This window comes from Anser brachyrhynchus (assembly GCF_964034855.1).
Source record: "Anser brachyrhynchus genome assembly, chromosome: 7".
In the NCBI taxonomy this organism is placed as follows: Eukaryota; Metazoa; Chordata; class Aves; order Anseriformes; family Anatidae; genus Anser; species Anser brachyrhynchus.
This window is the reverse complement of record NC_137701.1, coordinates 28,914,449-28,941,648: the sequence shown is the minus strand read 5'-3', so window position 1 is coordinate 28,941,648 and position 27,200 is coordinate 28,914,449. Positions and strand designations below refer to the sequence as shown.

General features: G+C 37.4%; 2 long non-coding RNA genes across 6 annotated transcripts in view; both read right to left on the bottom strand.

The window, feature by feature from the left end:
• The window catches only part of LOC308198045, a 52,541-nt gene that overhangs the window by 14,426 nt on the left and 10,915 nt on the right, over positions 1–27,200 (bottom strand). The gene's annotated exons all lie outside the window — the stretch shown is intronic.
• On the bottom strand, positions 925–17,999 carry LOC308198046. Of its 4 annotated transcripts, none has more exons than XR_013953557.1 (3): positions 17,427–17,999; positions 14,003–16,715; positions 925–2,704 (listed from the first exon to the last, which is right to left on the bottom strand). It is a non-coding gene; the product is annotated as an uncharacterized lncRNA (long non-coding RNA). The 4 variants fall into 4 exon arrangements; XR_013953558.1 differs by lacking the exon at positions 17,427–17,999 and adding an exon at positions 11,922–12,015 and having other exon boundaries at positions 14,003–17,404; XR_013953559.1 differs by lacking the exon at positions 17,427–17,999 and having other exon boundaries at positions 14,003–14,959; positions 15,749–17,404.

The window sequence follows — 27,200 nt, the reverse complement described above, 5'->3', positions numbered from 1 at the left end:
TGTTTTGCCTCATATTCTTTCCAGCCAGTTTCATGGTGGTGAAGATGAATCAGCTCATAATGTTAGTGCCAAAGGATTTGCCTTGCATATGTTTTATTGACAAATATTTTTTAAAGGACAGAACAATGGATGAAATCAATCCACACATGACAGTCCCTCATATTATGACAGAAGGATGGGCATGAAGCATTAATTCCTCCTTGTGACAGCCAAGGACTATGAAAAATGATTTTAGAAAGGAAAAAAAAAAATATCAATAGGACTGAAGAAAGAAGGAGGTAAAGTTCATCTCAAATGAAGAATAAAGCAGAAGAAAGACTGGATGTTATCACACTTCCGTGAGCTGGGTTTACAGCTGTTAAATTACTGCACTTAATTAAACAGTTTAAATCCAGAATCCATAGCAATACATTTATATGACACTGTGCCTGAGTTAATATGCCTTGTCTCAATCAAATACATTCACTGCAATGAAGTCACTTCCTATTGCTAAAGAGTGGTGTGGAATTTATTTCATGTTATAGATGTTTGCTCTGTGAGATTTTCTTTTCTTTAGCACAAGCTCATTTTTTGTTCAATAGTTATTTCATGTTTATGCACCTGTCTGATGAGCTAATCATTTAATGCTTTTAAAATTTATCAGGTAGTGCTGGATTCTCCACTGCTTACTTCACTTTTTGCAGTTAGTATAGCTCTCATCAATTTTAGTGGAATTACTGGTGATTTCCACTACTGTAAGCAAGAAGGAAATCAAGAGCTGTTGCAGAGTAAGTCCTCTTGAGCTGAAATGATTTATTTACACACTGAAGGAGTAAAACATCAGTTTGAGAAACAGTAACTAAGCAGTACAGTAGTAATATTCCATGAGATCGTTTTGTTCTTCCTGAAGTTGGCTTGTATTTACTAACAATGAAATGTGGAATTGATGTTGGGGGAGGACAGAAGCAATCTTCAACATGATGTAGGAAACAGTATTGCCCAGAAAAGAAAAACTTGAAAATTCAGGAACCAAAAGGTGATTCTTTCTGGCTTTGCCTTTCTCCATGGCGTTATCAAACCTGGTATATCCATACATGAGTGTCTCCTACCAGAAATCATTCACTTTGAGAGCTAATCCTTTATATCATGTTGAGGACTGGGCCAACACATAGAAGATGGAGGTAGAAACTTCCATTGTGGGTACCTAGGAGCCCTTCACAGAAATCTCTTGCACATGAGGAGCTGAAGTAGGTTCTACAGCTTTTCACATATGCTGTCTTACACGCGGTGTACACACTTGGGCGTTATGAACCTATTCATTATTAAGAAGAAATACAATCTTGGTCAATTGTTAGGACACTATGGATGGTGGATAGGAACTCTTCACTTTGTGAAAATGCCATAGCTTCAAATCTGTGTGAACATCATCCTTGAAGAACAGCGTATTTACCCTGTGAAATGGGATGTTTCTGAAAGGTATACTGTGTATGAATCTAAGACTGTGCATTGTCCCATTTTTTGTTCTTATCTCATCATTTCTTTGAAGAAAGATGCAGGTTAATTTAAAAACAAAATCTGTTACATAGCTACATATGTAAGTGTTATTGTTCAAGGGCAAAATGGACAAGAGAACACAAATGTCAAACTCTTTAGTCAAGAGAAAGCTAGCTGCTTGGCTAGCTTTTGATTTTACCTATTGTGGTGGTTTTACTCAGCTGGGCAGCTAAGCTCCACCACAACTGCTCTCTCACTCTCCCTCCTCAAAGGAAAAAGGGGAGAAAATATGATCGAAAGGGCTCAAGGGTTGAGATAAGGACAGGGAGATTACTCAACAATTATCATCATGGGCAAAACAGACTCAGCATAGGGAGATTAATAAAATTTATTATCTATTACTAACAAGCTAGCACAGTGAAAAACTAAAACAAACTACAAACACCTCCCCCCCATCCACCCTCTTCTATGTTTGACTAGTAAGCTAAGAAGTTTTGAAATGGGACATAACAGTAATGACACTTTACCCACTAATAGAACTGAAACAATTGAAGGACATTTCCTGTCCTCATTGGGTTGCAAGTTTTAACAGAGGTTAGAGGGGTTGGGCCAAACAACAAACTGTGATCATAAGATTTTTGTGGATGTTTGAGATTATGATGTGTGGATTTTTTATTATTATTTTGTTTGTTTTATTTGCTTTTAATTGATTTAAGGTTTCAATTAAATAAAAAAATGGATTTGAAGTCGTGTTCTTCGAATTGATATCATATCTCAGATAAGAAGTTCACAGGTCACAGTACTCCAAAAGTGGTCAAGCAATGTAAAGTCAGCAATAGAAGACATCAATAGAAAAATAGTAGCTGAAATCTTGTGAGCAGGTGACCTTACTGTGGAAGTTTGACAGTAAACCCAAGATGACAGCCTTTTGAAACTGCTTTTAAGACCAGATGATCAGAACAAAACACCACATCGGAAGGACACAGAAGAAGCAACCAGAGTAACAGAAGGCCAAACCAGCAGAAACCCCAAAAATAAACTCTCAAGGCTAAAGCATGTTTAATGACCTCAAAAACAAGAGAGAGATTAGGAATGTCAGAGTTGGAAAAAGTTTCTCTGAGATCTGTGCAGGTAAAGGCCATTATAGATTTTAGCTTCTTCATTTATGTTGATGTGGGCTTCACAAATCTTGGAGAAGTTTTTTCGCTCAGAAACATAGAATAAGACAAATCTGAAAAAAAAATGATGTTAATGAAGCAATCAACAAGTCAAGAGTTAAATACTGCTACAGTCACTTACTGTGTTATATAAATAAGAGAGAAGTTGACACTTCATTTACTGAAACTTTCAGAAATGTTGGTCTGGATTTCCCATATTCACCAGCAGAGTTTTTATATTATTTATTTCAGCTTTATTAACAATGCTGTTATTTTCAGGTGCAAGGCTTTAATTTGTAGCACATTAAAAGTTCAGAAAAAGCATACGTATATTTTTTCTTGTAAATTCCCAAAGTAGTTACAGCTTAAATTAAACAATCCAACTATTGATTAAAACATTAACTGACAAAATAAACGTGGCAGGACTACGCATAGATGTCAAGTGCCTTCAAACTGCAACTATCAATAACTAATAACACACTTTCAAGTCTCTTCTACAGTTTAGAGTGTAACAGCTCTTTATAGACTTGAAAAGGTTTTCCTTTAGTAGACTGAAGTGGTTTAGATGGTCTCTGAAGTTCTACTTCGTGAATTATTAAAGTAATGTACAGAATGTCTATTATGCTTCGTATTGCCTTAACAAATGGAGCAAATTAACTAGTAATGAAAAAGCAAGCAATGCAACCCCACTGTCCCATGCAGAGTTTCTGAAGAAGATGACGTTCCTTTCTTTCTCACCATTCATCCCCAACACTCACTCTTTAAAGGTCCAGTCCTTCAGAGGTGTAAAAACAGCAAAGCTCTACTGACCTCAGTGGAATTATGCAAATTTATAGCATGATATCTTCCCTTGTTTTATATTTCTCTAAGTGAAGCACCTAGGAATGCTAGAAATGCTTTTCAGTGAGCTCATTATTCATCATTTATCTACACTGAACTGTCTTTTTCATCTATTAGTCTTTAAATATTCTAAGCCTTTCCTTATCTGCCCACACTTTTTCTTATTTACCTTTCTTCTCACATCAACTGTCGTCTTGTTATCCATACTTTAATTTTCCAGACCAAATATCTACACTAGTATTACAAGTGTTCCAGATGCTTAACACAAAAAATCAAATTAATTTTCTTATTAGGAAAAAATTGGATTTTTATGAGCTTAATTAGTCTGCTCTATTAATATGCTTCTGCTCCAGCAGCCAAGTTCCTTCTGTTAAACAAAGGTTATTGTTACTAAAAGGAAATGCCAATATGGTGAGAAATGTGATCTCCCTAGTCCAGTACTCCATATCCAAAGGTGACCAGTACCATTTACCTCATGCAAAACCAAAATAAAACACCTGCAAGGTACACAAGTCTACATCCTGCAGCAGAGACTTTAAATCTTCTCTGACTGGACAGTACTTTTATCTTTCTGCACTCCACTAGCTGGAGATAAGCAGTAGGGTTTGATACCAGAGAATCAGCAGTCCATTTTAATGTGCCGTGTCAGCCTTAAGATACCAGTCAAGGAATCCATAAAGTTCAGCCCAAAAAACACCTTGCAGACAGTACGTGTGAAGCCTCCCAGAGGAGGTGATGCAAAGTGCAGCACCCAGGGATATAGCTGGACACACAGTCAGGCAAACTAGAGCATTGAAAGCTAGGAAACAGGCTGTTGTGAGCAAATGAGCCAGCTCTATTTGCATCACATAGTTAATGAAGAGCAGCCTACAAGAGCACGGTCAGTGTCAGAGGGGCAAAACTCACGGGTAAGGCTTCTTCTTCCTCCAGCCTGAAAGTACCAAGTCTCCTGAACTTTCCATGCCCTTCATCTAGAGCAGACCAGATAGATTAGCAACAGCTGATCCATCTTCCAGTCTGCCACATAAAGCCATTATATCTAAAGAAATTGCAACGGTTACTGTTGGCAGCATTCTGTAATATCGTCTCCTTCACTCCTTAAGGTTTGAATGCATTTAGAGGAATTCAGTGGTACCTGAACAGTAATCTGACATCTTCTGTCATGACCAGCATGTCCCAGCAATGCTCCTACAATATACTCCAGTACAATGGTTACTCTTTCAGTTGCATCATATTTTTCCTCACATCCTTCTAAAATTTGAGACAGACTCAGTATGTATGTCCAAGGATGTCAGGCTAAGGTGTTTTTTAAGGTGAAACATGTTTCCAGTGATCTGATGCAGCTGGATATATATATATATTTTAAATCTCCTAGTTAACAAGGCTTCCTTATCTCAAAGATGACAGATTGTTGTTGTTGTGAAAGTCACATTTGCTGGACTAGAAATTAATTTCCCCCCAAAATATCGAAAAACAAATTTCATCACTCTAGTACTTCAACTTCTGTGTAAGAAATAGTTGCAGTAAAGTGAAGATTTTTGTCTTAGGAAAAAAAAAAAAAAAAAAAAGAGGGAACTCCACAGTTATTGCTATGGATAGTCCTGTTAAATTTGGGGCATCTGGTTGCACATGCAAATATTTGCTTACCCTCTTCCTTTTACTTCCCACTGTACATGTTAGGCTATTTTGTTTTTCTTTCCCCCTCATCCCCCTTGTGTGAGTTCCAGTGCAGCATGTACTATCTTAGAGTATAAAGCTTAGCAGAACAACGATTGGCATTTCTTCCTAAGGAATGCAAAATAAGCTTTCTTCTGTGCTTTTTTAAGATATAGTATACACACACACACACACACACAACTTCCTTTCCTCCATTAGGAGAACTAAGTCAACTCTCTGTTCTACCCATGTGAGGCCCCACCTGGATTACCCCATCCAGGTCTGGGGTCCCAAGCTCAAGAAGGATGTTGATCTGTTAGAGTAGGTCCAGAGAAGGGCCACAAAGTTGATCAGAGGGCTGAAGCACCTCTCCAGTTAACCAGTATTGTGATGATGTCTTCATGTAGTGAATAATTGGAACTCCCCAGAAAGACAAAAAAAAAATACTGGTTCATTCATTAAGTAGTTGTCCAGTTGTCACAGGCAAAACTAACATGACTGGGGGAACTTCACCTAATTTAACTTACCACCAGTTAACATAAACATTTAATCATCAGTTTGGATATCAAGGAGGAAAAAGACCAACAATTAAATGCCTTAGGAAGCACCTTTCCTGGCCCAACACATTTATTTAACCCTAAGGAAATATTTTCAGCAGGCAAACCAGACGATTCCTGCATGTTGAATAGACAAAGCTAAAGGAAACCTCCTATCGTCCCTGGGTTTTGTGACTGAACTCATCCCACAAAGCGTCCAAGCATGGTCTGAGAATACCTACTACACTGAAGAGACATGGGTGAGTGGTATGGGTAGCACCAGAGACATACTTTGAATGATGTAGGTGGTCAGCCAAGAGTAGCTGTGAGATAGATACACAGCCAAAGACCATTGCCTGGCATCATCTTTGCAGTTTTTCATATAAGAAAACCTTTTATTATCAAAGTGAGGTTTTTCAGAATAGCAATTTTAAATGTAGATGTCTAAGTTCTATATCATTTCCACTTTGGAATTCGTGGTCCTAAGTGCTGGTAGAACAAACTGAAATATTAAATTTTAGCTTGAAACTGCACTGAACCTTGCAAATAGATTTACCTTTTATCGGAGTAATGAAACTAGTTTTAGCACACAAAAATGCTATAATGTAACATTATTTTAAAAGTTTTCATTTACATAGTTAGGCTGAGAGTTAAATTCATCCGCACCTATTCATCAGCAAGGACAAATAAAGACAATGCACCTTTTGTCCATTTAGTCTCAATTTCTCCTGTGTCTACCACTTATGCAGCACTAAAGGGCCGATCTGACGCCTATTAAATTCAATGACAAAACTTGAATTGATTTTGAATAGAGCAAAACTGGGTCCAGAAGTTCCTAGAGATTTCTTCTGCCTAGGTGAACAACTAAAGTGCACTTCAAGTGAAGTGCTGTCAGCACACAAGGCAGTGTTCAAACACTGTTAAGCTTGTTAACGCGTGTTACTCCTCTGACTGACAGCTACCAGCCATTCTCTGAGCAAGTTAGCAAATTTAAAATGACAGCATGAACACAGAGTGCTTCTGAGACCTGGGAAGCCATTTTGTTCTCTTCACTATAGCATCTCTTCTTAATTATTTGCCTAAGTAAGAATCTCCCTCTGGTTATCCACAGAGAGAGGAATATATACCTGTTCCTCTCTACTCCAATGAGAGCACTTGTGCATGCATTCAACTATAAGGAATTTCCAGGGGGACTATTCACATCGTGCTGAAAAACAGCATATAGATAAAATTTGGACAGTGGCTCAAATTCATACACATTGGAAATGCTATTTCTAAAATACATTTTTGATGATAGGAATGTTTAATTTTAGAGCACACAGGCATATCAAAAGGAAAACACTGGAATATCCCAAGAGTGTCTCCCTTCTTTTTGCATTTCTTTATAGTGAAAGTAGTTAAAGGAACTGCGCTTTCTTTTTTCTCTAAAAATCAAGTGTTATCACATGTTCCTATAATTATATGGCATTCCTTCCATTATACAAAATAATCTAGTCATAGAGAGCATACAGAGTAGGATAACCAAGAAAGTATGTATGTTTAACGTTAGTACTTACTACTTGAAATCTTACCACACTGTAGTACTTCAAGGAAGAGTCGGCAATATGAAGGACACTGACTGGGAGAGATCAAAGACTTCAACCAAAATTGCAGAAAACCTTAGAGCTTAGTATTGGGAACAGAAGTATGGAACACCTTGAAGAAATCCCTTAGGATATTTCTGAAACCAGGAAATGCTTATGTCTCTGTTGCCAGGTAATTTCATACTAGTCCTACAGTATCTACAGCATATCTCCAGACACAATCTTCTACTTGGACTGTATGAGAAGTCAACCCACACAACCCAAATGCCAGTAACAGGAATGACTTTGTGAAATCTCCCTTGTAGAACAGGATCTTTCTCCATATCAGAGCAACTTGAGAAGTTCCGTGTAAACTGCTTTTAGATATTTTAGGCACTTTCCAACCCAGCTTTTCATGTGAAGAATTTAATGCACTCAGATAGGGAAGACAGCTGAAGTAGTCATCATGTAGCAGCTCAAAAGCAGAGTAAAGATAAGAAGGTAGGTCTGATGGCTCCCTGCTCAACAGCAAAAATGAAGTCCATTATTTGCCTTTTAATTAAGTCTATGAACAGTCACTGCAGCTGGAAAAACATAAGCTGGAGGAAAGAGTGCCTTTGCAACAATGATCGAGAGGACAAAGAGTGCACTAAGACAAACTGGTTTGGAGCATTGCTGGCACTGTTAGTCTGGGCCAGAAGAAGGAAGAGAAGCATTTGAGAACCAGCCTCTGCATACCTTCCAGAGGAACCAGTACTCAAAAATCAAGGGTGAATCAATAGCAGGGTGCATCTCTGTAAGAGAATACAGGATCATATTTTTGTTGTCAGGGAAATTCCTTGGGTGGGTAAGCCTGTGGAATTGGAAGCATTACTGAAAAAAAAAAAAAAAAAAAAAGTGTGAGCTGTGAAGGACAAGATAGAATCATAAATTAAACAGGAGATTCTAGAAATAAATGTGCCCTCAAAACTGCCACTATGACTAATTCAGCATCATAAGTACATAATGCAAGGCCTGTATTTATTTGATCTCTGTGCCTAGCATCATAAACCAGCAGGAATTTTAGTTGTGGCATAAAAAAACAGAGGGCACTCAATGAATTTTAAAAGCTAGTGTACAGTACAGGACTGATCTCTAACAGAGGCATTGGCAACATTCCCTAATCAACAACTGAAGTCAGCAGAATAAGAATTTGATGTCTCTTAGCAGTTGTGCATAGCAACAGGTGAAGCAGAAAGGAAGAAGAGGCTTTGAAACAGTGCTTGAGAGTTGGCCAATCTGGGCTTTATTTCTGCTTCTGGCCATAGACCAGTGGGCATCTCTCTGCTCAGTGCTTTTTCCCATGGCACTGCCTCCACATCAGTGCTTATTGTCTCTGATCTTCTCGGGCTGTTCATGGTACTGTTTGGCTGATGGAGCTTTTGCAGGACAGTTACCACTGCAGAGTTCTGAGCTTACCTGGGCCTTCCAGGAAACTTATAAAACGAAAGTGTTTGCTTAGCTGTTTGTTTCTTGAATAGATCATTTACAAAGGCAACATACTTTCCGCTTTCTTCCTGAGAGATTGTCACGGGAAGAAAAAAAAAAAGGCAAGAAAAATGGTGGGTTTTATTTGTTGTTGTTTGCTCATTTTTTGTGGGTTCCCTTTTTACCTTGAAATTTATAAAATAACTAACATAATCAAATACCATAGATACTTAGTTATTGAGCAAAACCAACAGTTAAAGCACAGAGGTACAGAATGCATTTCACAGTAAAACCTCCAGAGTTGTCTGTTGGTTGTTTTTAATCTCTCTTGCCATCACGTGGTACAGAGCAAAACTCAACAAATGCAAAGTGAGATCCTTATCTAAACTGCTCGAGTCAGCAACATTTGTTAGAAATCGATGTAAATTTTCTGGTCAATCTTGCTATCTGATGTACTAGCAATCCTAGGTTGTGTTTTTTTGTTCGTTTTTTCTTCTCTCGGCTAAGCTTTGAATGGGGAAAAAAAGAAAAGAGGGAGGTCAAGTCCTACTGATACTTTCCAACAGGCTCTTATGGTTTCACTGCAGGCTGAGTTTTTAAGTCAATTTCCATTAAGCTGAGTATTGCCATAGACGTGTCCGTCACACAAGATTTTGGCGACAACACAAGATGACACAGACTATGGAATTAACACATCTGTGTATCTATGGGTTTGCTTTGTCCATTAGCAACTTGTTATTTTTTGCAGGCAGACAGATCAAGGTTTCTTCCAGCTTGTTTGGTTTATCTCTGAAGCCATTTTTAATTATTTTTACCTGCAATTCCTCATGGAATGCCAACCAAATAACATAAGGATTATCCTACTAGTAGGTTGTAAGCAAGTTACTTGAAATTGCAATAACTTATTCTAGCGTGGAGTTTTGATTAGTATCACATTTTAGATGGATACGCCCAACAGCTTCACAGCTTCACTAACACCTTCACAGCTTCACTATTCATTATTTTATCCCATTTAAGAGTTACGTCCTCTGATCCTCTGAACAAAAGTTTGCAAAGTTGTCAGGTATATAAATCACAATTTAAGAATCTCAAACTTGTATAGCTAGTGAATATAGCATTATTGAAAAGTGTCAAAATTAACAGTCCTGGAGATTAAATGGACTTGTATTTATACTACAACAGTATCTGAAAGCACAGTGCAGAATATGACAGACTGTAGTAGATGGTCTCTGCCCCAGAGAACTTACAGTTTAAATAGAACTGACAGGCAGGTGGGAACAAGGATAGGGCAACACAGCAAACTGGATAGATGCAGCCTTCCTACTTTTTTTTTTTTTCCCCCACACTCACCTAACTGGGCCTCATCAGACAACAAACAACAGTTCAGACACACAGTGTCCAGCTCCTCATCCTCTAGCATGATGATTTCTTCCAGTGCCCTGTCCCCGGCTTCTCTGTTGAGGCTCTCAACAGGACATGTCCACTGAGATAATAAGCACCTATAGACCTCATGGTATGGAAAGTCTCAACTCTGAACTGTCCTTATGTCATCTGTGAACGCATTGCTGACTAACATATTGTGATTCTAAAGTGGATGATGAAACAGCTGCTGTAACAGTAATCACCATTCATTTTTTAAAGTGTCTGCTAGCTCAAGAGTTTATGTACTGACATTGTCATATTAAAGCAGAACACATTTTTGCTGGCTTTGATTAATAATTAACTTCTAGGTTTTGTTTTATGAGCTCCATGTGGCTTACCAATGGCAGTACCATACCTGCACTGTTCAGAAGCATACAAATGGCTGATTGCAGAGTGTTGGCTGCAATACCCATGCATCCAGATGAACTGCTCATGGCTTAAGGCCTCCAAAAAGGTTCTCACTCATTTTATTCTCCCTGGCTTGTCTGATTTCCTACCAAATAATGCATGGGAGAGAAGCTGTGCACCTCTAACAGAAGTGGCATGTGCCATCTGCTCTGAGAGGGGAGCGGAGGGATTGCAGAAAGCTGCCTTCTTTGTGCTGGCATTTCTGCTGAACAATGCCATCTCTCCCATCCTGAAGGCTTATGGCTACCTTGGCACCGAACCTGAGTGACCACTGTGACAGTTAGATAATATATACATGAGCAGTAATATGATATGAAAACAAAGGTTTCCCAGCTCATTTTCTCCTAGGGAAATGAAATCCCTGATCTCAATGCACAGACTGTGGCAATGACTTGGCAAGGACATTGGTTGCAACTGAGACCAACATTTAACATATTTATCACAGGATCTTAACATTAAAAAAAAAAAAAGCAACAATTCTATAGGATACTGCTACCACAAAATACTCTCCACTAACATGCAACAATATACTCTCCCTACTCCAACACCACCTCACAACCACCCAAAATTTATTTTCATTGTTAAAAGCAGTTAGGTGTGATGGCTTTTGAAAATGTTCAGCTGCAGGCCCCTCCAGAAAGGCAACACTGCATGCCTTTTCATTTAAGAATTTCAGCCAACATTTCAGCATGAACACTAATTAATTAAGCCTCTTAGTGTCACTAAACACAAACAAGATACAGGGATTGTTTCCCCTTCCCTGGGAACATTACTGTCTAGAAGAAAATAACTATTGGTTAACTGCTCAACCCAGCATGTGTCCTCCTCCAGCAAAGCTGGGATTTGGGGCAACGGGGTCAAAGCAAGCATGACTAAAATCTTCAGAAATGATGATCGTCAATGCCTCTGCTCCTAGAAAAATCACTTCCAGCCATGGGCATTTGCCATGTGATTTTGCATTTACATTTCTATGGAGCCCGCTGCTAACAGGGGCTCCATGGCTCCAACATCCGTCTTTGTGAGCACAATATGCTCCTGAAGCCTGCAAAGGTGTTTTTGACAGCTTGCTCCTTGTGAATAGAATCACAGGTCTTAAAACCATGTTTCCTGACACCGGGGGAAGTGGGAATCACACTCATTGTGCACAGGGCAGCACAACTCTGTCAGGCCCCATGTCCACTCACTCCTACTGGGGGGGGAACTGACAGGAGGGGTGGATCTCTAGGTGATTCTGCTTGGTAGGGGGGTTGGTCACCTTGCAGTTGCTGACCTTGTTGCCCCGCTCTGCTCCTGGCTCCTTTCTCTGCCCTTGCTGCCCCCTGGAAAGATCTGCCCCTGTGCTGACTCAAGGAGGCATCACAGCACAACACAAATCCTTTGCTCACGTGCATCCAGATTACCTTCCACAGGATAGCCATGTATCCAGTGCAAGCAGCTGGAGATGAGGACTGTCGAGCCATCAAGATGCTCATACATCCTAAGGTAGAGAATCATCTGCATTTCCAAAGATATAGGCCATCATGAAGCAAAAAAAAAAAAAAAAAAAAAAAAAAAAACCACCTAGGATTATACTTCTCTACAACCTGAACCTGATTTTCTGGTAGAGGTTTGCTGATAACATGACACCCACAAACTGTTCATCAGTAGAATGGTCCAAAGACATTTGGCAAGCCCTGGCTTATTCAACTGCATCTTTTTCTGGTTCCTAACATGCAGAGACATGTGTTTCTTGGTGATCCCTTGCCTTTCTGCCATTTGGGTAAGACATCTCATCTACAGGTACAGGCATAAGTCAAACAGATGAAAATAATCCCCATCATTTGCTGATTATCTGTTTAGGGTATAGAATATATCAGAGTTGAAACACTTTACATTAAAGCAGCCAGCAATCATTTACAGACTTAAGTTGTATTAAGCATTCATAGCATTAGGATGGCTCCCTTCTGGGTTGAATTTCAGCTTAAGATCTTAATAATTTAAAAGGAATAATTTTGTGGAGGGTGCAATGACATTGATGCTTCAATCAAGTGGCATTGATGCTTCAATTTCCTGGTAGATATACCGGAGTCAGAGGCTAGAAATATGTCACTCCTTTGGAGTTCCAGCCAAAACCTATCAGAATCCTCTGCAACAGTGAGCACTTTAAGGTATCCATGAATTAAACATTCAGTAGGCATTAATGGATCAGTGTCATCTTAATTTATAAGCAATTAGAAATTAAAATATGCAAAATAAATGGCATATAATACAAGTGTAATCGGTCATTCCACGTATAAAAAAAACATGTTTGAAATGTAGATGGAATACTCTTTTTTTAAAGCAGTTTTCCCATGACTAATCAGATATTCCAAATTTCATTACAACTTTGCATTATGTATTCACATTATCCATGGCATGGGCATCTTTAATATCGATAACGCATAATTGTATTTGCCATAGAGTGATGGAACAAAATCAGTTGGCATATAGTGCTTGAACATGATTCCAGTTCTGATATCTTCTCTTTGCAGAACACTTATCATTATTAATAATGTATGGCATTAGATTTTCAAACTTGCCTAGCAAATGTCACAGCCAATGCTCTGCTCAGTAAAAAATTCTCTGTGAATCAAGCACCAACCACACAGAGACAAGAGTCTGACCTAAGGGGATTTGTGTGGTTAAAACAAACCCTCTCCACCATCTCACACTGAGAACTGTGTCAGATGACCACACGTGTATTAATGGGAAATTTAACTTTGAGGAGACATACATATTTTCTAACCTCTCACTATCCCCAAAATACACCAAAAAAAAAGTTTTTCTAGGCCTTCTTACTCCTATGTATAAACACCATATGTGCTTATACACATTCTCTAGAGGTGGTGTCATCTCTAACAGGTGTTACCTCCTCCCTTCCTAGTTGCCAATACCTTGTTTGAGGTTAAAATTATTCACCTCTTTCTCCCCCAGAACTTGTGAATACTTATTTACTTTATTTTGTTCATCTGGAAACTTCTTTCCAAGTCTTGTGCATCATGGAAGATAAACTTCTGCAACATTTCTCTGAAATCTTAAAATTTCATCACTGCTTTCCAAATTTCTCTGGAATTATTCCACTCAAACAGCAAAAGAAAAAGCATCTGTTCTTCTTTGTCACTTCTTCCAAACAGCAAATAAACTGCAAGCAGATTGCCTATCCACAAACACCATATTTCCAAGGTAGCATAAGGAGTGTTTTTAAGAACATCATCTCATTCTGCAGCAAAACCTCACATCCAATCTGTTGCTTAGGACACATATGTAGATTTTACCAATATCTTTTACTCAGTTCTCAAACTGGGATCTGACTGAAGACCTCTCTAGGTTTCCTAAAGACTCTTAAGACCCTACCAATTATTTCAAAGAATAGTTTCCAGTCGTGCATTTGACTCTCCTTAATGAAACAAGTGCAGAGGCACCTCTACAAACACACAATGCAGTAAGAATGCAACAGCTTTACCTCACTGTGCCAGTTGTATTTCTTGTGATTTCTTCTCATTCATCTTATGTCTTTTCTCCATGTCCACTGTAGACATAATTACACATCCATACCTTGCAAAGCCAATAATTTAAGCAATAAAAAAATTACAATTCATGAATTTTCTTCCTCCATCTAATATCTTTCTGATTACACAGAGAAGTCCTAGCCCCACAACCACATCCATTCAAGCTTAATTATTCTCAAGTATGTAAACAGCCTTATGGTAATCAATCTAATTATTCATGTGTTTTTAACTACATCAGTGATTGCAAGCTGCTGGTCTTTGCATGTAGATTCTTTACTCCACCTGTAAAAGTGATGGAAATATGTTTGTTGAGTATCACATCTACTAATTTTGTCTCAACTGTTTTAACAGTAGCTTATCTGGCCAGGAAATAGGTTTGTTTGTATATCTACTTATGTCAGCAAGCCGATGGGACCTTGACCTTACAATGGGTGTCATTGTAATTAAAAAAAAAAAAAAAGGCAAGCTATAAGGGGGGAAGATTCTCCAATATCACAGTACTGTTTTGCAATTTATTTAGTTTAGCAAACAAGTTTCAGTCCTCCTGTCCTCCTGCCCCACCCCAATTTTTCATTGATTGTTAGTAATGGCAGTGATAAATATCTGGTGTTCTAGATGGTCAGCAATGTCCTAGTGAAGATCTGCCTTTTCTAGGCTTCAGTGAAATTATCTCAAGGTGTAGTCAATGAGCTGAATTATAAATTGGAATTTATCATGGGTTTGAAGTAACTTTTTTAGAAATCCATAGCAGATTCCTAGTTTCAGAGAAATTAAAATGAATGTTTTATTGTTTTCTAAGTTATGATTTTATTTTTTTATTTTTTTTACTCTTTTTCCCTCTTTTTCTGTTCTTCTGAAGAGAACCTCCATAAAGTAGCTCCGGAAGTTTCCATCTTGAACCAAGTTATTAACTATAAGAAACAGAATAAACAACATAAAATGTGTAGGTGGTCTAAATCATTAGGCTAGTGAATTCAGACCATTAAGAGAGGTTTAATGAGAACAAACCAATGGAGAACACTATAGCAAATAAAAACACCAACTATTAAAAACAATGTGCAGTGAAAAATCATGCTTTTTTTTCTCTTATAGATCTTTATGTTAATTTTGGCAGGCTAGTATGAGAACTGTCAACTCCTATTACTCTTCAAGGTTTTGTTTGTTTGTTAGCTAGCATATAATGTGAAAAAATAAATTCAATTATATAAATCAGGAGTAACATTATGTAGTATTCCAGATCAGAGGAAATAAACTAGAGGTAAAGGAGATCCAGAGAAAGGGGATTAGAATTATCATGATAACTCATCTACAAAGAATTGAAAGCACTGGGCTTGTTCACTTTGAGGAGATAAGGAGAAGAATGAGGCAGGCTACGAAAAACAAACATATGCACTTGTAAATGAAGCACTGTGAGCTTCTGTCTTTCAGTATAAGAAGGAATGGTCAGTTATTTAAATTAAAGGGAGTAACTGCAAAAAAAAGAAAAATATTCTTTTGAAAGATGGTTTATTATATTAAAAGTTCTACACCCTTACTGAATAGTTAAACACAGAAATTCACCACTACAGGTTTTCACTGATAAGAAGTATAGCCCTCTTTAGCTCTGCTTAAGGAGAGAAAAAAAAAAAAAAAAAAAAAGCATTTATTCTGATAAAAATATCCAGAGATAGGGATTGAGGAAGAAAAAAATAAAGCCTCACCTCATGTTTCAGGGTTAAATCAATTCTAAGGCAGCAGTGATTAGGATGGCTGCAAACTATTCCACATCTGCCAAGTATAAGATTTCTCACACCATCCTTTACAACACACAGGGCTGCCCACTGTCAGCCAAGGGACTGATTCAAAGTTCCCAGCTATCTTTATGTTGCAGATATTCTTATCACACATTTGCTCCAAACTGCTGCCATCACAGAAAGTGTTTGATGAAAGAAAATCTTTCCTTTCTGTTGCTCAAAGAAAATAGAAGTTAAAGGAAGAAAAAACTCAGGTGAGTAGAGCATCTTCATTTACTCTTCATTTCTGTTTTTTCTACACCAGTCTTTTGAGGGTTGTCAAAAAGAGAAGAAAAAAGAGTATTTTACCCTGCAAGAAATATTCTGGGGAAGCCACTTACTAACTTCTGGCCATCACTTTACCACTGTCTTGCAGTAAAGCTATCATGCAATGAAGTACCAAAAATAAAGGTTCTCCTAAGATTGCTTACTGCCTTCACCTGAGGTTAATCATAAGCCAGTACTCTCACAAACTGTAATCACGTTCCAAGTGACCTTCAACATTCTTCCTGCAAACATGACCAAAGAGGTTCAGAAGTTTTGCATTATTTTATCTGCAATGCTCACTTCTTCCTACTTCAAGATAATTTGGTAGACCTTCTGTGGCTCTTTCCTGGTGATACAGTTATTTGTGTATCAGGATAATGTCATTATTATTTCTCTGTTGAAAAACAAACAAGTTCAATGAAAATTTTTAAAATAGTAAGTAACAGAATTATTTATTTAGAACATACCTTTTTTTTTTAAAGAAAAAAACACCCAGCAAAAAATCCTCTGTGCTGAAATGATTTCATTCCATGAGTTATTTAGCAAAGCAATATATAATAACAAGAGATGTTGTTGCAATAATTGACTTGTATGTATTCAGAACGTTCACACACTACTTTAAACCTTCCTGCAAAAAAGGAAAAATGTGATGTGATTTAGGATGCTGGCTTATAAGTTTAAACCAGCAACTATAACATGAATGCATGCGCTCAGTACATAAGGGCTTCTGCTGGTAAAAATACCAAAAAAATATGAAGGAAGAGCAAAACTGTTATAAGAGAGTCTCAGGAGAAGGCTTCAAGGATGGGTTTATGTACACTAGCCTGAATTAACAGCTGATTTGTGACCAGTGTATTGGAATGCCATATTCAAAGAGGTACAGAGACTGCATATTCACCAGAGGCCTTGTACGTGCCTTGTATGTGTCTATGAAGGTGGAAGAACCGATTATAGGAGTGCAGTAGTTTCTACTATTTAATAGCAAACAACCCTCTGTACTGTGGATCTCAACTAGCTTAAAATTGGGGTCAGCTAAATTAGAAAAGAAGAGGATCATGCTCTTGCCCTAACAGTTTTAATTCATACAAAATCTCCAGAAATGCAGGCAAAGAAAAACCTGCAATCTAAATAAGAAAAAAAAATCATTAAAAAAAAAGCTCAGAAGAGCTACAACCTCTGACTGAAAAGTAAAATAGCCCTCACTCCAAAACCTATAAGACATAAAATCCACGCAAAACTTCCAGAGCTTGAAAGAGTTGGTGTTGACTACAATTCAATATATAAGCAAATAACAGAATGGCTAGCATCTTCCGCTAATTGTTTAACACATCCTCCTTACCTGATATATGACCTCACACAGTTTAGCAAATGGCAATCTCTAATTAATGTTCTGAAATTGTCTTCAGATGTGCATTTTATATAGGCTGCTTTGTGAAGACAAAACAAGTTAAAGACAAACTTTATTTTTTTTTCTCCTTTGGTAAAGGTTTTAACATTTGCTGGCCTATCTCAGGTTCCTATTTATAGAACTAACATAAATTACCAAAATGTTAAATAACAATACAGTTCAGAGTGGTATAAACTGAGGCTTTCTGAGGCACTTTCAAAATCATAAATAAAAACAAGCAATTTAGCACTGAAATTTGCAGTGGGTTCTCCAATTAATCAGCATTTGATGCAACCATACCACAGCTATTTTTGTGTATTCCTCTTAGATCAGTCTACAGTGTACTTAAAAAAGATAGACGCACACTTAATGGAAAACTTTTGCCATTTCTTTGCAGTAACCAGAAGAGTGACAGCAGTAATAATTAATATCTCTATGCTTCACAAACAGTGAAATCAGATGCATAGTTTATCAAGAGTCTGTATATGTAATTTTTCCATTAACAATTCTGCAGACAGAGCATTGATAATTGTGCCTGTGGTGAATCCCAATGAGGCATATTTGCCTGACATTGTTGAAGAAGGGGGAAAATGAATATATGCATTTTAAATTTTTATGATTACATTTTTACTGAAGTGTGGGGGCCCGAGCTTTCATGACTGTTTTAATGCAATTGGTTCCACTTAGGAGAGATGACATGTTGAAATGTGATGTGCTGAATGTTTCTCAGGTAATTGGAATTCAGTCAACAACAACACTGGGCATTGTCACAGCTTTTAAATAAAACGGCTTATCTTCCTCTTTTATATTATGGGATATGAAGCATCATATTATACAACATCATGATCCTAGATGACAACCTCTCAAACAGAAATTTAAAAAGTTTACTTCACTCAGCATACTCCTCCTGAATTTGGATCAAACAGGCACATTAAACTGCATGCAATTTCATGTGCAGTGAGCACTACCCAATTCTCTTGCCCACATAAATGGCTGCATACACTCCTGATACAACTCTGATGGCTTCTACATCATTTATGTCTTCTCAGAGTTGAATTTGAGCCATTGTTGGTACTGTTATCCTCATTCACTCTGTGTCTAACCATCCCCAGAGCTTGTGGAGGGAGAAACAGCAAGGAAAAAGAGACACTGGAAAAACTTAAAGCCTAACTTAAGAGTGCTACAGAAGCAGCTCAGAAGGTTGTCATGGGATACGCAGCCTGGCACTCACTGTTTTTTCTGCTGAATTAATTTCTCTCATATTAGAACAAGGAAACAAGTAGGGGTGAGTTAGCTGCTGAGAAGAAAGAGGAAAGACTCTGCTGTTACTGAAATCTGAATTCATGTCTCAAAAAAATTCAAATCAAACTAAAATGGACACTGAAACCCTAAGGCAAGTTTTAGCATTCTCCACTGTTTATAAGTTCATAAGTACTTATTTTTCTTCCAGAAAATGTAGACCTGAGTTTTCCTACCTGCTCTTTTTAGATAAGGAACAGCTGTATTTCTGAATAGTTGCTTGCATCCCAAAACTGAGGGTCTAAGGGTGGGATCCCACAGTTCTGAGAATCAGGTAAACTACATACTGCTGGTATACAGCAAGACATATTTCCCTGAATATGTTTCCTTAGCTGAACTATTCAACGGGTAAGGTATAATTTAAGGTTTAGACATCAGATGGAGACTTGGCATCTACTACTGTTCCTCAGCTCACACACCCATGTTTCTCTTGAAATGGCGAAACAGAAGGAAAAAATGACTTTTTGGTTATTTCATAAAAGACCAAAAGTTGAGACATACCTTTCGGCTTAATGCTTTTGATTAACACTAGACTTCTTCTATAAGTTTTTTTCTATCTATTAGACATACCAAACACAGCTATAAACTTTGTTTTACAAGTGCAGTAAAATACCAGTAAGGCTCCACATCTCTGCATGGTAGGCCTACATTAATTTTTACATTGCTATGTAATTTTTACATTGCTGTGTAATTTTTACATTAATTAATTATATGTGAAGTCTAACTTAGAGTCTCATAACCATCCTCTGTCCTTTACCTATCAACAAGTGGATACCAACTGAAAGTGATTTGCTAGCTTGGGTATCAAGGCTGGATTTGGGGCAAAATATGTCTAAACCCTGCCACTAAAGACAAGCTTCTGTAGCAACTCCTAGACTTAAAGGACCACAATAACCTAATAGTCCTTAAGGACTCTGTTTCACGTATCTCTTGAGCACTAGTTATCTCTGCAGCTATAGAAGGCTACTTCTTTTCTGTGGGAGAATATAATACAGAGTGCAAGGTTTGTGTTAGCCATCAGAACTAAAGTGCAGATAGTACAGGTACTTTGGTCGAATGTCTGGGTCCTGAGCACCAGGTGCTGTAGGAAATGATTTCCTTTGTAAAGCACATTAAAAATAACAATAATAATAATATGTTCCTGAGTTGATTACTTCTGTGTATTTGAAAGTGAAACAAGCAGAGAGAGATTTCTAGCTGAAGCCAGTATCTTACAGGCACAATTTGTAACTTGATAAGGCACCCAGGAAAATGACAAAGGGCATGAAAAGCTACTGGCTATGTTTTTTGTGATACTTTTAAGCAGGCAGATGCAAAGCAGCACCAATTCTCACCCACCCACATCTCATCTCTCTCTCTCCCTCCCCACAGCTTATTTTTAAAGCTTCAGAAGTTATTAGTGGGTTATCTCAGCTTTCTCTTTCCACCTGCACTCCTCTATACCATGATGAAAAGATTTGGCAAGTGAGACATGGCAAGGACTGGGACAATATGCTGAGGTAAATCATTTTTTTGACTTTTCATGGACTTTTTCATGTTAGGACCACGTTCTCAACATAATCAACTACAAGACTGCTAAGCAAAAGTTTGAACCTCAGTCTCCTACTTGTGACTATTTCCATAGATTTTAGTGACGCAATGTCCTGAGCCTATGGAGTTATAGTATTCAGTCTGGGCCTGATGCCTGTGGTTTGACCACTGGAATGGGCTTTAGAAAGCTCTGACTTTTAGCTTTGTAATAGACCTTCTAAAAGATTCCAGCCAAGCTGAGCAAGGTCTCTGTGCCTTAGTTTCCCTACACACCAGAAGGATGTGATAATTCTTTCTCCACTTGTGTGGAAGGCTGGTAGAGGTTAATTGGTTGTTGTTGTTTTTGTTGTTGTTATTCTATGTTTGTTTCTTTTGTTGTTTTTTTTTTTGTTTTTTTGTTTTCTATAAATGAATATAGCTTGTGATGTGCCTAATATTATCTCAGTGCCTGGCTGGAATTCCTTGATGTCACTCTACTCAAAATAAGAACAACAAAACAAGCATAAAGATTTCTCTTTTTGAAGCAGGTGTGCCCTGGGATGCAGTATATATCGATGTTTCAACTTGGTTATCTGGTGTGTGCTTGCCCAAGCTAGACAGTGTCAGCAGACCATTCATTTCCAGAGCAAGACCTCCACACACCTATGTTGCATTGCAAGCAGCATCAACCCAGCATGAGCTCACACTGCTTCTGAAACTCCTTTATCCTTTAGGAAGGCAACAATGAGGCCATTGTGGGAAGAACTCACTCCTGTCTGCCCAAAAGTAACCATGTGGTGCTGTCACAGCATGGGACATGTTAGACATTCCGCCCAAGCACAGGCCATAATAGCACATTCCCAGAAAATGTAACATAATCTTGAGTCTAACAAGAGGCAGAGCAAAATGTTTCCCTGAATTGTGCTGAGTAGACCTCTCCATAGCTAGTCTGGAGAGATGCCCAAGCACTAGTATAGGCAGAGCTGATGTGAGATCAGGTCTGAGACTCTGCAGGGGCCAGAAGAGCCGAAATCACAAAGGCCTTACTTTATAGTTTGCACAGCCACAGTGTAGGCTGCTAATGAATGCATACCCATTTGGAGAACAGTAGAAGTATTTATTACTTGCACTGCAGCAGCACCTTTAAAATGGTCAGAAGAGCTTGAACTCCATGGAAGCTGTAATATCTGACTAGAAATCAGTTCAAGTGTATTTAAAACCATAACAACAGAAAATGGATTTTTTAAAAGAGAACAGGCCACTGTAGGGGTAAAGCAATACAAGAAAGTACAGCTCAGTATTATCTATGTGATTCTCTTTCCCTGCTCCTTCCAGAGGATTACAGTGCCAATTTGTAAACCGCTATAAGCCACTATGAAACCAAAGTGCCTTAACAAGAGAAAATTAGTTAAGGAAAAATGTAGCTTTCAAGCACAGGAGCAGGTAAACTACTTTCAAATCAAAAGTTCAATTTAATCTGAAAGGAAAACAAATCCATCAATGTCTATTCAATTTGCACTAAAGCCTAGAGGGACACTCAACTCAGTTTCAACTGTATATATATATATGCTCTTTAAGTCTTAAGCTCTCTTTTTTCTCAACAGAAGCTTTACACTGAGCTGTCTAATTTAATTTTCCTTTCACACATCTGTGCATGTCCAAAAACTTGTTAAAGTTTTCTAATAGACTTTTAGTTGCTCTGTATTTTTTTGGATTTTCTTGTATTCGTTTATTTTTTGTCTTAAAATCCAGGGTAGTTTTTCACTCCGCTTGACACTTGACATTTTAGTAATAGTGATGATCCCACACAGATTGTTCAAATGGAAGATGGCCAACTTCACCTTAGCAGTCCATTCTTTGCAGTGGGAGACCTTAGAAATGTATTCCCAAAACCTAGGTTAAGCATTGTCTTTACCATACAAGCTGAAAAATGTCTTGAAAAATGAAAAACAGCCTGAGAGAAATCACAGGAAAAGAGAAATGTGAGAAACCAGTGCTATGCTTTTCTGTTATTATTCAATATGCTTCTCTAACAGCAGTAGTCTGATAAGAAAATTAAAAGCTAAAGCAAGGTATAATTGGCATGTTCAGGAAAAATTTGACTTAAGATTGGCTGAGTGTAAAGAATGTGATTTTATTGTTGGGGCTCTTTTTCTTCCATCATCAGTTCTTTTGAAATATGTAGATTACAACTTTTCCTTAACTATAAACTAGGTTTTACTTCATTTTATTTTATTTGCTTATATTATGAGATTTCTAAATGCACAGAATTTCTTGTCAAGATAAGTTCATGCAATAGTTTCTTCTCCATTTAATATCAGTTCTTTACATGTTAATTTCTTACTGTATGCTGCTGTCATCTGAAGTCCCTAAGTAAAATAAGCAACCTGTAGAGACATGGATGACTTTCTGAAGAATAAACAAGTCAAGAACTGGACCTACCTTTTCTCTCGGAGAAGCACCTTAACTGAAACTTTCCTGTAGTTTTATAAAACAAAACAACAACAAACACTGCAGATATGTTTATTCTGTTCTTTTATCTTTCTATCCTTCTATTTACTCCTTTAATATTAAATAATCAGCCAAATGCTGAGAGTTTTTAAAAGAAAGAATAAGATTAATAACTCAAGGGTAGGTTTACATCGAAAGATCTTGTTCTATCAAACACTCAATTAAAGTGTCATAAGCCAAATAAAATTCCAAGCATCTGAAAGAGGGAAAAAATTCACATGCCTAATATTTTAAAGTAAAAGTACTTTGAAATTGGAGGAGGAATGGTTTTGCCTTTTCCTCTCAGATCAACACATTTACGTACTTCTGTATGCAGAGAAAGGAGCGGCATTCTTAGTGCTTCAAAAATCATTGGAAAGTAACCTTTTTCAATTTGTATCCTTAAGATAGATATATGATGAATTTTCTGTCATTTTCTACTTCATGGCATATTTTCAGTCCATGAATTTATCTCAACTTCTCATATATACAGTCTAGTGACTAAGCTTACTGTAGGTGTGCATAGTGTCTGTAAGTCAGCTATATAGCTGTGAAGCTCCAAGTCAAGCTTGAGAAATATTTGCAGTACAGTGGGGATTACATTACATGTTAAAGAAATCTATTCCATGTGTCTTTTCATGATATTTTGTCTCCTGTATGCCCAAGGACACTCTCAGCAAGTAGAAAAATAAGCAAAAGCTCATTTTGACCTTTGGATTGCTTGTTTGCTCATGGCTAGCCACAGTCAAAGACCATATTCCTCTTTCATGGAGTCCATTACAATTCTGCAGCAGCTCTCCCAAAGTCAATAATACCACAGCAGTCTTGTAACAGTATAAGGAAGGAAGAACTCAGCTCAAAGACTTTTCTTGTACGCACATCTGTAGCTTGGGTGCACTCTTAGCTAACATTTAAACAACTAAGAGGCTTGACGATTAACATGCAAACAGTGTGGGTGAATTAATTTGTGTCTATTGTCTTCTTGACCTCTTGACTGAAGCAACCTAAATGAGAGCTTGTGTTTAATCATAGAGGAACTCCCTGAAGAGACAGTGTATCCTCTGATACTCTTCATGCCAGCACACCAATTAGATGTCCCTTTCACAGAAGAACAAGCAGAATGCTTCATTCATACTGTTAGGATTTTACAGATTTTTCCCATGGGCAAAAAATCTTTAGAAGCACTCCTGTCCTTCATGTGTTAAATTGAAGCTTAACAACTTCCAGAACATGGATTGATCTTGTCATATCTTATCTGACCTGTCTTAGTAGTGTCTCTCACAAAGTTTCAAAACTGTACACCAAGCTGCCCAGGTCTTGGCATAAGAATCTTTGCAGAAGAGGAAAGGTAGGGAAAAAAAAAAAAAAAGGAATAACTAGCATAATTTCACATTTTTTTCTGAGACTCCTGATGTTATGCTTTCAATTAGTTTGTATGGAGAAATATAGGAAGATGGCAAAAAGATGTAAAAATGTTTTGCCGTTTAAAACAACTTTTAATGGTGAAATATTTTTAACTATGCTGAATTTCACTCTAAAATCATATGGGTAGAAATTCCTTATGGCAAGGCTGAAATTGTTGGTTGCCCCCAAGTGGTGCAGTATCTCACTAAATGTCAGCTCAGGAAAAAAAAAAAAAAAAAGTTATTCTAAATTGTCCCAAAATGCAAATTTATTTTGTTTCCACTAAGCAAATGAATTAAAAAAAAAATTATTTGTATCTCTGTTCCGTACCATGCTCACTCCAGGCTAGATTATACTGATTCAATGTGTCTGATTTTAAAGGGGATTGCTCAGGCACCTACCTGCTGGCACAGAGTTCAATTCTTTGTCTTCTTCAGGGCTTAGGCTGTCACAAATCATATCTAAGTGGTTCCCTAAACTCCTAAATTTACTTACAATACAATTTTAAGAGATACTCATTTTTGGAGCAATCAGTTAGTGACACATATAGCTGTTCTATAAGCAGTAGAATTTTGATCTATGGTATACAGAGAAAAATGCACTCCTGATGAAGGTTTGAAAACTTAGAACACTCAGAAAAATGAACCTTGCCAAAGGATTTGACAATGACTCAGATCTGACCAACTGAGTCTGAAGCCTGATACTTGGAAAGCCTTTACAAAGTAAATGATTTTTTCAATATCCAGAAATGGAAGAAATCGTGAAAATTTAATTAAACTGAGTCAGGACATTGCTGTTGGCACTGTTTTTACATGGAAGATATATGCATAGTACAGTGTCTAATAGCTTAAAAGATGCCTTGAAACGTGCTATTGGATCAGCACAGATGAAGCAGGAATCCAAGTTGCCGGGTGTTTTTCCATCAAAACATGCAAATGCTATCAGTATATCTGTTGTGGGTATTTCCCGGTGGGTTAATTAATGCTGTTTGAATCCTAATATAAAACAAACATCTGAGCAGTGCTCATATGGTTGGCAGTGAAAATCAGGCTTGAAAACTTTTTATTATGTATTTTTGCCTTTTTTTTTTTTTCTGTTTAACAAAAAGTATTTTAGAATATGAGAAGCAAGATTTAGATATGCCACCAAGGTGCCTCATGGGAATAGCAGATCTGACACTTCACACTTCTACCATCCTCTGTGGGGCAGAATCCTAGCTACATTTTTTTTTCTATCTTACATAGAAAACTCAGATTCTGTAAAACACTGTGAATATTGTCTCCAGCAGAACTAATTTTATATCCAGATTCCCTACTTTCTGAATCACATACCTTTATAGTTTTAGTCTTCATATTTTTGTCCATGCTACTAAGCATGCACTGCTTTCCAGTCAAGATGTTTTTACGTGTATATAATATAGGTAAACATTTATATATATTATGTCATCTGATTGAAAGAGAAGAGAAGAGGATTTAAAGTCTATTTGAATTGAAATTTCACAGATTCTTCTACCAGGATAAACTGAATTTTATAAAAATGTAGAATAACCCCCTGCCTATGCTGCTGTCTTTCACACGTACAGCAAAAATAATAAAATAAAATAAAATAAAAATGATATAAGGAATAATTGGTAGAATTCTCTCTCTGTGTCTCTGTCTCTCGCCCATTAAATACAAGTGTAAGAAGTAATTTGTTAAATAAAGCATTTCTGCTAGATAGCATAGTTTAAGAGGAAATCCATAATGAGTTAGGGATTTTCTTTAGGTTAATCCTATGTTTGTGGCAATGTACAGAAAACATGGTCAAAATGGACAAAGAAAACAGGAATGCTAGAAACACCAGCAGTTACTCAACACTCTGTAATTTGTCTTAAGTCTTTTTGCATTGTGCTTAATCAGAGACAGAATTCTGTTCAGACATTTCTGCAGTTTCTGACTCGAACTGAACATGTTTATATTAACTCATTGTCTTTTCCTGCCATTCACCTTGCTGAATCTTAGATAATGGACTGAGTCTCATGCAAATCCTCTGAAATTTACAGAGAACCTACATCAGATTTAATATTATTCTGAGAATGAAGACATGCTTCTTCCAACATCTTTAATCAATAACATTTTCATCAGTGCTCAGTATAGAGGAAGCACATGAAATAAAGGGTGGCATGAAGGGATAAGGTGTTAATTATTAGTCCTTTTTACTCAGATTTATACATAAGTCCTAAATATAAGTCAATACCTGTCACATGAATAACTCAAGACAAAAGTCAGTTAAAATTTCAAGAGTTGATCATTCCCACTTGATTTTTCTGTCTTTCTTTTAAAGGTTGAAGGGGGTAAATGAGTTCTTTTGAGAAAGATGGGGAAGGCATGGGGATTTGGGTTTTATTTGTTTTTTACATTGTTCGTTTAGTCGGTATTTATAAATGTCATCTCTGTCTATTGGCATTTTCTTCCCTCAGGCTGCTGCAAATGAATTGCAATTGTTTTAGATGCCATTCAGTTTAATGAGAGACTTTAGGAAAAAAAAAAATTATCCCACACACAATTACACATAAGCATTTCTCTTTTGGATACAAAATTAAATACCTCCTTCTCTTGGTGCACAGGGATATTCATCATGAAAATAATCCAGTCGACCATTTGCTATCAGCTATAACCAGACAGCTCTGTTGGTGCGAGCGGCCCAAGAGTAACCTCTGCTGCCATTGGACAGAGCTGTCCAAAGAATTAGTTTTGCATCTGAGCATGGTGGAAAATGATGGATGGATCCAGCTAATATAAGGCAAATTACCTAGTGAAGAAAAACACAACAAAAAGCCCTGACTGTTGTCAAAACACCTTTTCTACTTTTGCCTCCTGGAAAAGATTTATACTTCCAGCCCTGATTTTTGAAGACTGTATAAACAAGGCCAGTCTTATGAAGTTTGTCCTCCTTCAGCCTCCCCTCAATATAACAATTTACTCCATCCAATTTCTCTCCTAAATACATCTGTGTTCCTCAAACACCATCAAAATCAGCCTAATT